Source organism: Asparagus officinalis, chromosome 8, assembly GCF_001876935.1.
Source record: "Asparagus officinalis chromosome 8, Aspof.V1, whole genome shotgun sequence".
NCBI classification, from domain to species: domain Eukaryota; kingdom Viridiplantae; phylum Streptophyta; class Magnoliopsida; order Asparagales; family Asparagaceae; genus Asparagus; species Asparagus officinalis.
This window is the reverse complement of record NC_033801.1, coordinates 49,077,637-49,092,882: the sequence shown is the minus strand read 5'-3', so window position 1 is coordinate 49,092,882 and position 15,246 is coordinate 49,077,637.

Sequence of the window (15,246 nt, the reverse complement as noted above, 5' to 3'; positions counted from 1 at the left end):
GGATTCCGGGTCAGTTCGGGGCCCAGCTTCATATATGTGTATATATACATGTTTTAAACCATATTCCTGCACTTTTCATGTGAGTTCATAGCCACCATCTCCCCTCAAATCCTAGATCTAGTTTTTGGTGTTTCTCAAGGAGATTCGAGACGTTCATCGAGCAGATGGCGAGATCATGGGCTTTCGATTGAAGAGGAGATCTTGCAAACGTGTCCAGGAGTTACTACACGTGTTGAGGCAAGATTATCTCCCTCCAAACCTTACCCATAGATTAAAACACGTTTTTATGAAGTAATATGATTAACATGATACTTAGATCTTAATTTAATGTGATAAAAACTTATTTTTTGATGATAAATATTAACCCAATGCTAGATCTGTAGTTTTTCCTTGTTGTTCTCTTTAGATTCATGATCATGATCATTAGGATTACTTTTAATTTTGTTTTTAAGATGTTAATCATGCTCTAATCATGTTTAAACCCTAGTTATGCAATTATTTGAGTATGCATTTTAATTAAACTTACTTAAACCCTAGGTTTGTGATACCTAAGTTTTGTAAACATAGTTAAACGAATTTATATCTGTTCTATGTTAATTTACAATCATGCTTATGCTAATCATGGTAATAACCCATGTTTTAAATTGAGAATTTTGGTTAATTAGGATATTAACCCTAATTTAATTAATTTAAGAGTTTAATTATTGTTGAGATAATCTATGTCAAATAATTATTAAGTTTAAATCTTGCTTTATGCTTCATGATAATAAAGATTTGTTTTTGAACAAGCTACAATATGCGAAACATGCAAAAGTTATATCTGTGTTGTTAGTAGTCGACTACTAAGCTTAGTAGTTGACTACTAAGGCAGTTTTCTTGAATACAGAGTCTGAATAGACTCAGTATAGTCGACTACTAAGACAGATTTTCCTGAACGTTGTTTTGCACCGTTTTGAGATGCGATCGTGGGGTTCGAGCCGCACGATGATACATGTATAGTCATGAATGTACACTGTTTGGGTGGGAAATCGATTTCTTTATTGTATAATTTATTACAACTTCAGTCATTACACCAAGTTCAAAAAAAGATTGGTCTTTTTATAAGACCTTTACACAATGAAATTAAAATTATAATCTCCTTCAAACAAACACAATGGGTATTTATCGCCCGCTGCTTGCGTGGGATCTTTGCCTGTGACGGGGACGTTGATATCCGTGGACCACCAAATAATCAGATCAGATCCGGAGCTTCATTGATTCGGGAAGGAATCAAGAAGCCGAAGCAATTATCTCAACAACAGCGAGATAATCACTCTTCTCGAGATCACCTCAACAGGGCAATCTTAAGGGAAGGAACCGGGCTGCAGATCTGACGAACTGCTCTTTTTTATGCTGAAGAATTCGCTGATATCTCCTTCTTCTCTCTGAAATTCATAGCTCTTTAGTCCTCAGTTCGGTAGGGCTTCGCCAAAGCTCGAGAATTCTAGATCTTTTTCGGATAAGAATGGTTGATTCACTCTTATCCTCAGTTATAATCACTTAACTACGTTCTTGGATGATATTTTATCAGTTGGAACAAATCCAGGTAGTTAATGTCAAAAAATAGCTTAAAACTGTCAAAAATTAGTTTTCGGGGCTGCGGACACCCGTGGGTGTTTCCCCGAGGCCCAGAATGTAGTTCTGCATGTCTTGTTCGTTTTAGCCATATTTTCGTTGTCTAAACTCGGAATCATGCGATTCAAGATGCATCAGAATGCCATCGAGAAGATCTATAAGATCCCATGATTGAATCATCTGTGGAGTGGATGGGACACAGGGGGTATTTCGTCTTTCGTAAGTGACACGAAGCTCCCGATCAGTTCGTGTTTTCGTTATTCCGAAGTTTCGTTGTTTCGCATGGTTCGTTGACTCACTTCATGCACTTGTCAATGTCGATTAAGCTTCTATGACTCAGATAGTGATGTTCATCATCTTTTCTGTGTCTCGAGCTGCGTGTGGGGACCTATAGGTAATTTTTTATGCCTATAGATACCCCTTCCAAAGTGCTTCAGTCTCGTTTCTTTTATAGATGAGCCTAAAATACTTTGGATATGATCAGTCCAACCTTCAGTCGGTGTAAAAGGACCTGTAGTTAGCTTTGATTCTTGACTCCTTCGATTTTTAGTCTATTGGATATTTAACGAATAGCTAAAATTCTTCCGGCGCTGTGTTTATCGTCTGGCCGTCGTCGAAGTCTTGAATCAAAAACCGGTGAATTGATTTTGTCTCGTGTCATCAAGTTGAATTAGAACTGACTATCTCTGTCACAATATATTGACTTAGGGCTACGCATTGAACAACGTTGACTTTAGGGTTTCGGATCGCCCGACGTTGACTTTTCATTGCAACGTGTTGCTTGACGTTAACCTAGGGTTACGCATTGACCAGCGTTGACCTTAGGGTTTCGGCTCACCTGGCATTGACTTTTTATCATAACGCGTTGACTGACATTGACCTAGGGTTACCCGTTGACCGGCGTTGACCTTAGGGTTTCGGATCACCTGACATTGACTTTAATCGTAACGTGTTGACTAACGTTGACCTAGGGTTACACGTTGATTAGTGTTGACCCAGGGTTACACGTTGACCGGCGTTAACCTAGGGTTTTGGATCGCCAGGTGTTGACCTAGGGTTATGCGTTGACCAGTATTAACCTAGGGTTTCGGATCATCCGACGTTGACTTTTCATTGCAACGCGTGGTAGTCTCAATTGTTGAGGTTGCAGGACCAACTATTAAAGCTGATTCATCTGCAGGTATGGATCTTATCCTGAAGTTGTTGGATGCTCAAGTCACGAGACCAACTAATAAAGCTGGTGCGTCAATGACTCTCACATGCATAGGATTTTTGGCAAACCCTCAGCCATCAACGGGTTTGATGAGCCTTTACCGACTACCGTTTGAGTCGAGCTAGCATGGAGATTGTTTAAGTTCTTTTCGCATGTAACGTTATGTTAAAAGATTTAATTCTTTTAGTGCTACAATATTGAATACGTAGACTTCATCTTTCTCACGGGAATAGACTACCCGACCGCATGTATCAGATGCAGACACAGGATTTTTGGCAAATTCTCAGCTATCAACGGATTTGACGTACCTTTACCGATTACCGTTTGAATCAGGCTTGCATACAGATTGTTTAAGTCCGTTCCGTATGTGACGTTATGCTAAAATAGTTAACTCTTTTAGTGCTACGATATTGAATACGTAGACTTCGTCTTCCTTACGGGAATAGACTATCCGGCAACACGTGTTAGGCTTATCCCTTCTTAGGATTCAGGATAAAAGTCCCCATACTTGTATTCTGGTGTCTTCTTCAATCGGTGAAAGACTAAACCAACAACACGTGTTAGGCGTTGACTTATCCCTTCTTAGGATTTGGGATAAAATTCCTCACGCGTGTAAGCCACGGATTATGGTATTATAAATAACAACCTGTCACGATGTTGAATATGTGAGTTTTTGTTCTTTTTACGGTCAAGAACTAACCGGCAACGCGTGTTAGACGCTGACTTATCCCTACTTAGGCTTTGGGATAAAAGTTCCCGGACTCAGATTCTGGTGTCTTTTTCAATTGGTGTAAGACTAAATCGGTAATGCGTGTTAGGCATTGACTTATCTCTACTTAGGATTTTGGATAAAATTCCCTATGTGTGTGAAGCATGGATTTTGGCGTTATGAATAACAACCTGCCACAATGTCGAATATGTGGGCTTTTGTCCTTTTTATGGTAAAAGACCAACCGACAATGCGTGTTAGGCGCTGACTTATCCCTTCTTAGGCTTCGGGATAAAATTCCCCAGACTTGGATTCTGGTGTCTTCTTCAATCGGTGAAAGACTAAACCGACAACGCATGTTAGGTGTTGACTTATCCCTTCTTAGGATTTGGGATAAAATTTCCCGCGCGTGTAAGTCACGGATTATGGTGTTATAAATAACAACCTGCCATAATATTGAATATATGGGCTTTTGTTCTTTTTACATTCAAAGACTAACCGGCAACGCGTGTTAGGCGCTGACTTATTCCTACTTAGGTTTCGAGATAAAATTCCCCAGACTTGGATTCTGGTGTCTTTGATAATCACATTTTATTATAATTTCATACCCTCATTATCTATTTTACATGAATAAATATACCATTAATAATTGTTGTTAGCTTAGTTTGCACATAAATGAATGAAAATATAAATAAATATTATTAAATGTAAAAACCCCTTAAAAATCTCTCTTCTCTATTTTGCAGCATTTTAGAAGCCCATGATTGAAAGGATGGAAGCCCAAAGAGCATCAAGCAAATGATGGCCCAAAGAAAAAAAAGAAAAGAAACAAAATTCTTAATCCACAAGACAACATGTTTTAATGAACAGACCAAAGGCCATCAAAAAAAAAAAAAGATTACACACCAAAGTTGACCGGACCTGCTAACTTAGGCTGCAGCTTTGGAATATTTCCATTTGGGCCGGTTGCTGATTTTACATTGTGCTGGGCCACTGTAGATTTTCAAGGAGACCGGACTTGTTGCTGTTTTCATTTTGAAAATCAATTTAATGAAGACCGGACTGGGCTTCAGATTTGGATGGGCCAAAGACTTGCTTCTCTTCATTTTCTAAAAATCAAACGAACTTTCATTGGGCCGGAGACTTAGACTGCAAATGAAATGAATTGGACGGATTTGCTGCAGAAAATCAAAGGCCGGACCTTGAGGTGCTGCAGAGTTGATCAAAGACCGGACTTGCTGCTAATTTTTCTCAAAGACCGGACTGCTGCAGATAAAGGAATGGGCCGGATATGGGTGCTGCAGATTTGGCATTTAAAATCAAAGAAAACCGGACTTGAATGGGTCGGACTTGTTCAAACTCCAATGGGCTGGACCTGATAAAGACTTGGCTTTGTTTTGAAAATCAATTGGAGCTCTCATGAATTGCTAGGGGCCGGACTTGTTTTGAAAATCATTGTGAACTCTTCATGGACTTAGGCTGCAGCTTGATTTTTTTACATTGGACTTGCTTGTTCATTTTCTTCTTGGAAAATCAAATGAAGATTGGGCCTTGGAAAATCAAATGAAGATTGGGCTAGAGAAGAACAAAAAGCAAATTCAAAGGTGAAGATTGTTGCTTGGGGCTCAAGACAAATCCAATGGCTCATATTCATTGAAGATTACTATAAATAGGGGTAGAGAGTGAGGGGTTAAGGGTGTGAAGAGCTACTCTTAATTGAGAAGGCCTTCCAAAAATTGTAACTTTAGTTGCAATTAATAATAATAATTTTTCTCGTCTTTAAATATGTTCTTTCTCCTCTTTGTTGAATGATGAGGATGGAGATTAAGAGCAAATTGAAGGTTTGCATTTCTTTTCTATTTTATTTCTTTTTAGTAATTTTATTATTATTGCTTATTAGTTAGATTTAAATTCTTGCTTGTAGTGTAGATTTATTTTCTTGTCTTTTTATTTCTTTTTCCACTTTAATTTGTAGAGTAGATTTATTTTCTTGCATTTAATTTTTTGTAATATATTTTGTAGTTTAGATTTTTTATTTTCTTTGTAGTTAGATTTATTTCTTGTTCATAGTTTAGATTTTTCTTTTCTTTTTATTTTTGTAATTAGTTCCTTTTCTTCTTGCTTTTATTTCTTAAGATGTGGATTTAATTCTTATAAGAATCTTAGAATTGTATGAAACTAGTCTAATTTCCTTTATATTGTATGAATTATTCTCTTGCACTTAAAATGTTTATGTTTAGGATAATCAACTAGAGAACTAATCGGTAGAAGAAGAATTTGATAATCTATGCTTTCCTTAAATGGTTTGATAGGTTATGCTTATGAATTCTAGGATTATTATCATGTTGTTGTTCTTTTCATGAATAGTGATTTTAACTTAGATGATAATTTGATAGGTTACACTTTCCTTAAATGGTTTGATGTTCTATGCTTAATAAATCTAAGTTGAAATATGATAAAAAGAGAATAGTTTGTATTTTATAATTGAAATTCGTTAGTGGATTATATTCTAGATTTCTTACCTCTTATGAATCCTCCATCTTAACTTTCTTAAATTTTCTTTTCATTCTTGGTTTATTTCTTGATTTTATTCATTCATCTTTCTTGCCTTGTGATTTCATTTATTCTTTAATTCTTCATTCTCTCCTCTAAAATTCAATTTATTATCTTTTGCATATATTCACAACAATCACTCATCACATTCATACTTATTCTTTATTCCTAATTGTCATGCACAAAACATAAGAACCAATTTTAATAATCTCTTAAAATCACCTTCCTCGTGGGATCGATATTTTTTATACTATAACTTGATAAATTATGCACTTGCAATTTTGGTACATAATTATGCCGCATCAAGTTTTTGACGTCGTTGCCGGGGAAGGTGCTAAAATAGGATTTTATTAATTTGGTTCTTTAACTTGTGTATTTTTCTTGTGAAGGAACCACTTGGAGCTTGAAAATCTTGGATTGAAGATCAAGAATTTGGAGCATTGCTTTCGGGTAAGTCTTCTTTCTAGTTTTCAATTCCACCCTCTTTAGTTAGCTTCACAATTAGAGACAATTAGGATTAAAAAAAAAAACAAAATAAAAAGATTTTATTTTTTTGACCATAATAAAATCCATCTTTCACTTAGATATTAACTAACAAGATAATAAACTCAAACAGTTTCCCCCCTTCTCACATTTGATTGTTGTTGACCATAATAAAAAAATATATAAAGATTTTCTTTTTATCATCCTTTTTAGTCGCTTTTAATTTCTAGGTTTGCATTTCATATAGTGTAGGAATTCACCAAAGTAATTGTAGCACTTGATTTGGCACACACTTAAAACATTCTTAAGGGGAAAACCCCAATCAAGATAAGGTAAGGGATTTCATCACCCTTTCCTTAGCCCACAAATCACTAATTCCTCACTTCACAAACTCAAGCCTTCTAAAACTCATTAGACGTTGGCCCCTAAGGATTCGAGCTCAATAAGGAACAAGAAATCCTTAAGTGAACGGTTTAAGTTTTCTCAGAATAGTTGGTGTCTAAGGCAAGGTTTAGGGGTTACGTAAAGCGCTCCGCAAGGAAAGAGGTACTTAATTGATCTTTGATCACCCTCTAGTACTATCCTTACCTGACTAACTACCTGGGTAAAACTTTGATCTTTTCACTGTAGGAATTTTTGGTTAGGAGCTGGTCTAGTGGAGTTAGGCTAAACCCTAGAGTTAGAGTTGATTGAAAAGTGATTGCCTTGATGTTAGGATTTTTCTTTTTCTTTATCTTCTCATATAAACAAAACTAATTTTCTTTCTTTCTTTCCTTTAAAAAAAACTAATTTTCTTTCTTTCTTAAAAAAAATTGTTTTGGTGTATGCAAATTTGGGTTCGGGATAATTTTCATCGCTTAATCCGTGTTGAACCAATCCAAGAAATGGCAAATCAACCAGTTCTTCAGGATATGTGTTACCCCACCAGAAATGCCATTCCATCTTTCATAAAACTCCCCTAAGTAAATGAAGCAAATTTCGAGCTTAGACTGCATTTCATAAACATGCTTCCCAAATTCCTAGGTAATGAAACAAAAGATGCATATATATTTATCTCGGAATTTGAGGAAGTATGTATTATGATTAAAATGAGGGAATTAACTGAAGATGCGATTAAGCTTAGATTTATTCCATTTTCTCTTAAGGACAAAGCTAAAAAATAGCTGTATAGCTTACCGATAAATTCTATCTCAACTTGGGAGGAATTTGTCACCGTTTTTCTCAAGAAATTTTTCCCTATTCACAAAACGGTAAAGCTTAGGAACATCATTCAGAATTTCAAAATTGTCCTGGGAGAGCCATTCTGGAAATATTTCGACCGATTTAAAGATCTTTTAATCCAATGTTCTCATCACGGTCTAGAAAAATGGCGACTGTGCCAAGTCAAATATGAAGGATTGGACTATTCTTCAAAAACATCTTTAGAATCGATGTGTCAGGGAGATTTTATGAGAAACAAAAACATCTTTAGAATCGATGTGTCAGGGAGATTTTATGAGAAAAAACACAGATGAAGCTTGGGAATTTCTAGAGAGTTTATCCGAGAAAACAATGCAGTGGGAAAACTGTGATGACAGGGTTGCATCTATTTCCCAATCTAAGTCTAGTGGTTTTTCCTTGGAGTCAAACATTGCGTCTGAAGCGAAGATGTCGACGATTATGCGGAGGTTAGAAGCCTTAGAAGTTAAGGAACGAGCTCCGGCTCAAATCAATCATATCTCTGCCCCGGGATGTCATAACTGTCAGTCTTCTACCCACGTTTCAGAGGAATATCCTCTTCTAGGAAACAACCATGCATTAGAACAGATGAACGCTGCATTCCAGCGTCCTAGAAATGATCCATTTTCTCCAACCTATAATCCAGGCTGGAGAAATCATCCTAACTTTGCTTGGAACCAAGGAAACTCTCCCGGAAATCAAAACTTCATTCCCGCGTCAAACCCGCAATTCCCTAGGGGAAACGCTGCCCCGTTTAATGCACCGAACAATTTTTCTAACCTACGTTTTCCAAACCAACATCCTAATCCTCACCAGCCCACAAATCAATCAAATTCCGATCATGACAAACGTTTAAGTGTCTTAGAAAAGGGTTTAGAAGCTATGATCAAAGCTTCTACACAAACTACCAACATGTTGACCCAATCATCCACCACTCTAAATTCATTCATGCAAACCACCGGCCAAGTGCTCAACTCGAACACTCAAGCTATAGCCCAGTTAGAAACCCAACTTGGGCAACTAGCTGCTGCCGTGAGTGAGAGAGAAAAAAGAAAATTTCCAAGTCAACCTGTTGCAAACCCTAAAGACACTGGATCCAGTTCCAACAATCCAGCTCAATTGAATGAAATTCACACACTGCGATCAGGAAAACAAATAGACAATCATGTTAGAATGCCACCGGATCAAACCCCTTCTCCCATTCAAAACACTCCTTCCGATAAAGCAATTCCTTCCGATGACCAAAATGCTGAACTTGAGATTGAGCCTGATCTAGATAGGTATAGGCCCGTTGCCCCCTTTCCAGATAGACTCAAACCTAGGAAAAACTCTCCGCAGGTTGAAAAAATCCTAGAAACGTTTAAACAGGTCAAGATCAACATCCCTCTCCTAGATGCAATCGAACAAATTCCCTCTTATGCAAAGTTCTTGAAGGACTTATGCACTAAGAAAAGAACCACCAATGTTCCCAAGAAAGTCTTCTTAGCTGTCAACCTCAGTGAAATTTTTTTGAAGCTCATGCCGTTGAAATACAAGGACCCTGGTTGTCCCACAATTCCATGCGTTATAGGTAACACTCACATTGATAAGACACTTCTAGTCTTAGGAGCCAGCGTCAACCTCCTTCCTTACTCGGTCTATCAACAGCTAGGTGTAGGAGAACTTAAACCTACAAGATGCACTCTATAGTTAGCTGATAGATCTGTAAAAATTCCCAAAGGAGAGGTAGAGGATGTTCTGATCAAAGTTGAAGAGTTCATTTTCCTTGTTGATTTTATTATCTTGGAAACGCAGCCCGTTTCCAATCTCAAAATTCAAATCCCCGTCATTTTAGGAAGACCGTTCTTAGCCACCTTAAATGCTTTGATAAACTATAGAACCGGTCAGATAAAACTATCTTTTGGGAATATGACCGTTGACCTTAATATTTTTAACTTAGGGAGATAGCCTAGTGATCCATCTGATGAACCCATGGAAGTGAATTTCATTCAAGGAATATCCAGTAAACAACAAGAGGGAGAGTGTGAGTCTGATACAAATGCATCTGATTTAATGATTGAAGAACTTTTTGTTGACGAACTAGAGATAGAACCGCTGGATAATCATGTTTTTTCTATTGGCTGGCAACGAGAACCTTTAGAGATAGAACCACGAGTCCAGCTTCGCCCATCTGTGGAGGAACCCCCTAAGTTAGAACTCAAACCTCTACCCAAAAATTTAGAGTATGCCTACTTATGGGAGAACGAGTCTTTACCAGTTATCATTTCTTCTGAGTTGACTACCGGTCAAAAGGAAGCTCTCTTAGCTGTTTTAAGAGAGAATAGGGAAGCCATTGGATAGACCATGGCTGATATCAAAGGGATTAGTCCAACCATTGTTCAACACCGAATCCATTTGATAGATGATGCCAAACCTACTAGAGATGCTCAATGTAGGTTAAACTCAGTGATGAAAGAAGCCGTTAGGAAAGACATTCTAAAATATCTCGATCATGGGATCATTTATCCTATTTCTGATAGTTCATGGGTGAGTCCAGTCCAAGTTGTTCCAAAGAAATCTGGGATCACCGTGATCCAAAATGAGGCAAATGAGCTGATTCCCACTCGAATCCAAACTAGATGGCGAGTATGTATTGACTACAGAAAACTCAACTTAGCCACTCGGAAAGATCACTTCCCTCTTCCTTTCATTGACCAAATGTTAGAGCGTTTAGCAGGACACGAGTTTTACTGTTTCCTGGATGGATATTCAGGTTATAATCAAATCCCTATCGCTCCCGAAGATCAGGAGAAAACCACCTTCACTTGCCCGTATGGAACATTCGCATACCGACGCATGCCTTTTGGCCTGTGCAATGCACCGGCCACATTCCAACGTTGCATGATCAGTATTTTTTCCGACATGGTAGAGCGATTTCTCAAAATTTTCATGGATAACTTTTCCATTTTTGGTGACACATTTTCCCAATGTTTGCATCATCTTAAACTGGTCCTAGAACGGTGTAGGGAGAAAAATCTGACTCTCAATTGGGAGAAATGTCATTTAATGGTCAAACAAGGCATTGTCTTAGGACATGTAGTTTCCAATAGGGGAATTGAAGTGGACAAAGCTAAGGTAAATCTCATTTCCAATCTCCCTCCTCCCAAAACAGTCAAAGATGTCAGATCGTTTCTTGGTCATGCTGGTTTTTACCGACGTTTCATCAAGGATTTCAGCAAAATTGCTAGACCATTGACCAATCTTTTAGCCAAGGATACATTATTTGTCTTCTCTCCCGCCTGCCTCAAAGCTTTTGAATATCTGAAAAAGGAGCTAACCACAGCTTCTATCATTCATGCACCGGACTGGACCTTACCATTCGAACTGATGTGTGATGCATCTAATTCTGCAATTGGAGCTGTTTTAGGACAACAGTTTGATGGAAAACCGCATATGATCTACTACGCCAGTAGGACTCTGAATGATGCCCAGCAAAACTACTCTGTCATAGAAAAAGAGTTTTTAGCTGTAGTCTTTGCCTTAGAAAAATTCAGGTCCTACCTCATCGGTTCCTTAACCAAAGTTTTCACTGATCATGCCGCACTAAAGTATCTTTTGACCAAAAAGGATGCTAAAGCACGGCTCATTAGATGGATTCTCCTTCTTCAAGAGTTTGACATTCAAATTCTTGACAGAAGGGGAACAGAGAACCCCGTAGCAGATCACCTCTCTCGACTCCCAAATGCACCAACATCAACCGTTCCAATCAATGAACATTTTCCAGATGAACAACTCCTAGAAATCCAGTCTGTTCCCTGGTTCGCCGACATTGTGAACTACATAGTCATGAACCAGATCCCTTCTCATTGGTCCAAACAGCATAGATCCTGTTTTCTCTCCCAAGTAAAATACTTTTACTGGGATGATCCATATCTGTTCAAATACTGTCCTGATTAGATCTTTAGGAGGTGTGTTCCCACGGAAGAAACTAGGAGTGTTCTATCCTTTTGTCACGAGCAAGCCTGTGGGGGCCACTTTGGCCCAAGAAAAACAGCTAAAAAAGTTCTCCAATCTGACCTATATTGGCCCACACTCTTTAAAGATTCATTCAAGTTTTGCAAGACCTGTAACCGCTGTCAGCTTTTAGGGAAGGTCACTAGAAGAAATATGATGCCCTTACAGCCCATCTTATCCATTGAACTTTTTGATCTGTGGGGTATCGATTTCATGGGACCATTTCCAAATTCCTTTGGAAATGTTTACATTCTAGTAGCTGTTGAATACATGTCAAAATGGGTTGAGGCGGTAGCTTGCAAAACTAATGACAACAAGGTCGTTGTTAAGTTTTTGAAAGAGAACATTTTTGCCCGGTTTGGAGTACCACGAGCAATCATCAATGATAACGGTACACATTTTTGTAACCGTTCTTTTGAGTCTTTGATGAGGAAATATTCAATTACACACAAATTATCAACTCCTTATCACCCCCAAACCAGTGGACAAGTAGAGGTCACAAACAGGCAGATCAAACAAATCTTAGAAAAAATAGTTAATCATAACAGAAAAGATTGGTCTGTAAAATTATGTAATGCTCTGTGGGCATATAGAACAGCTTTTAGTTAATCATAACAGAAAAGATTGGTCTGTAAAATTATGTAATGCTCTGTGGGCATATAGAACAGCTTTCAGGCCAATTTGGGGATGTCACCATACAGACTAATATTCGGGAAAACCTGTCACCTACCAGTGGAGTTGGAACATCGAGCAATGTGGGTAATAAAACAGTTGAATTTTGACTCAGACTCGGCAGGTAAGAACAGATTGCTCCAAATAAATGAGTTGGAAGAAATTAGAAATGATGCATACATAAACTCAAAAATTTACAAAGAGAAAACAAAAAATTTTCATGATAAATCAATTTTACGAAAAAATTTCTCTCCAGGACAGAAAATTTTATTGTACAATTCTAAATTGCATCTTTTTCCTGGAAAATTAAGATCAAGATAGACAGGTCTATTTTTTGTTAAGCAGGTTTTTTCACATGGAGTTGTCGAGATAGAAAATTCTAAAAATGGTAACATTTTAAAAATAAATGGTCAACGTCTAAAACTATTTTTAGAATTTTCTACACTCGGAGAGGAAGATGTTTTTGTTCTTCATGAACCTCATTATCTGTAAAAAAAACTAATTTTTCTTTTGTTTCTTAAAAAAAAGTTAAAAAAAACATAACAAAATTTGAATAAGTAACATAGGTTAAAAATAAAATAAAAAATAAAATAAATAATTACTTACAATTTTCCTCTTATTTGATTTCTTCATCCTCATACTAACAGTAATTACAGATCCTTATCATCATTGTCAACCGAACAACTGTAAGTTCTTTAATTTTATCTGCTTTACTTTGTGCTTCAGCGAATTTGCATTGAGGACAATGTAAAATTTAGGTGTGGGGATCTGCTTTACTTTGTGCTTCAGCGAATTTGCATTGAGGACAATGTAAAATTTAGGTGTGGGGGTGAGAACTTTATTTGACCTTTTTAGTTGCATTTTTTTTCTTTTTGTTAAAAAAAATTATAAAAATATTGTCACTTGACAAATTAATAGAGTTAAGTAATAATTGATCAAATTGGTAGATTTTAAATTTTCTAATTCTTAGTTAGTGACATATTCAAGTTCACCTTTTATGATAACTCCAAATAAAATTCTTAAGAAATGATTTTTCAACTAGTATACTTTGCTTAAGTCTTACCTTAGACTTTTAATTAAAAATAATGAAATTTTTGCATGCTTAACTTAGAGTTGAAAATATTTTTTTCAAGTTATCTTGATTTACACATTTTTTTAAGACTATATATACTTACACACATATATATTTAAAAAAAAACTAACCTTATAAAAGAAGAGAGCGAAAAATGGGCACAAAAAAAACCTCTTAAATTCAAGGTGATTCTATCTTATAAAGCCTAAGTTGACTGAGCAATTAAGCCCAAGGAGTATCTCTATACTTAATAACCTAAGCCCAATTGGGTTGGGATTCATTGGCCCAAAACTCGTTAAATGATCACTTAGAAAGCCCGTTAAAATAGAAAACAATCACCAAGAATTAGAGAGTGAAAAAAAATATATATATATATATATATATAACACTAACCATTTTTGTTATATATATTGTTGTTTTGTATATAAGGTCTTGAAAACTAATTTTTGATCAAGAGACTTGAAAGTTATTTAAAACAAAGAGTTGGCATGTTCTTTTCAAAACTTTTTAATTAAATTTCTAAGATTTGACTTGGTTTTGTATTGCTATAATGAAAAAGATTTTCTAAGGGATTTACATTGGAGTTATATATAAAAACGTTTTCTTGATTATTAACTAGCTTCAAATAGAATAACTAAATATATCAAAGAAAATCTGTTATTTACTGACTTATTTAACTTGGCAAGTTGACCGAATTTTATGGGTATATTCACTGTAAACCCTCACGAGACTACAACTCGTTCACTAGGGTAACCTAGGGGTTTAAAGGCTTGTTGTATGCGCTAAATACAACCGTGATTCCTACGAAAGTGAGTTAGGATTTTCTTTTTATTTTCTTTGCTAGAGGACTAGCAAAAGTTTAGGTGTGTGAGTATTTGATAATCACATTTTATTATAATTTTATACACTCATTATCTATTTTACATGAATAAATATACCATTAATAATTGTTGTTAGCTTAGTTTGCACATAAATGCATGAAAATATAAATAAATATTATTAAATGTAAAAACTACTTAAAAATCTCTCTTCTCTATTTTGTAGCATTTTAGAAGCCCATGATTGAAAGGATGGAAGCCCAAAGAGCATCAAGAAAATGATGGCCCAAAGGAAAAAGAAAAGAAACAAAATTCTTAATCCACAAGTTGACCGGACCTGCTAACTTAGGATGCAGCTTTGGAATATTTCCATTTGGGCCGGTTGCTGATTTTACATTGTGCTGGGCCGCTGCAGATTTTTAAGGAGACCGGACTTGTTGCTGTTTTCATTTTGAAAATCAATTTAATGAAGACCGGACTGGGCTTCAGATTTGGATGGGCTAAAGACTTGCTGCTCTTCATTTTCTAAAAATCAAACGAACTTTCATTGGGCCGGAGACTTGGACTGCAAATGAAATGAATTGGACGGATTTGCTGCAGAAAATCAAAGGCCGGACCTTGAGGTGCTGCAGAGTTGATCAAAGACCGGACTTGCTGCTGATTTTTTCTCAAAGACCGGACTGCTGCAGATAAAGGAATGGGCCGTGATCAAAGACCGGACTTGCTGCTGATTTTTTCTCAAAGACCGGACTGCTGCAGATAAAGGAATGGGCCGGATATAGGTGCTGCAGATTTGGCATTTAAAATCAAAGAAAACCGAACTTGAATGGGCCGAACTTGTTCAAACTCCAATGGGCTGGACCTGATAAAGACTTGGCTTTGTTTTGAAAATCAATTGGAG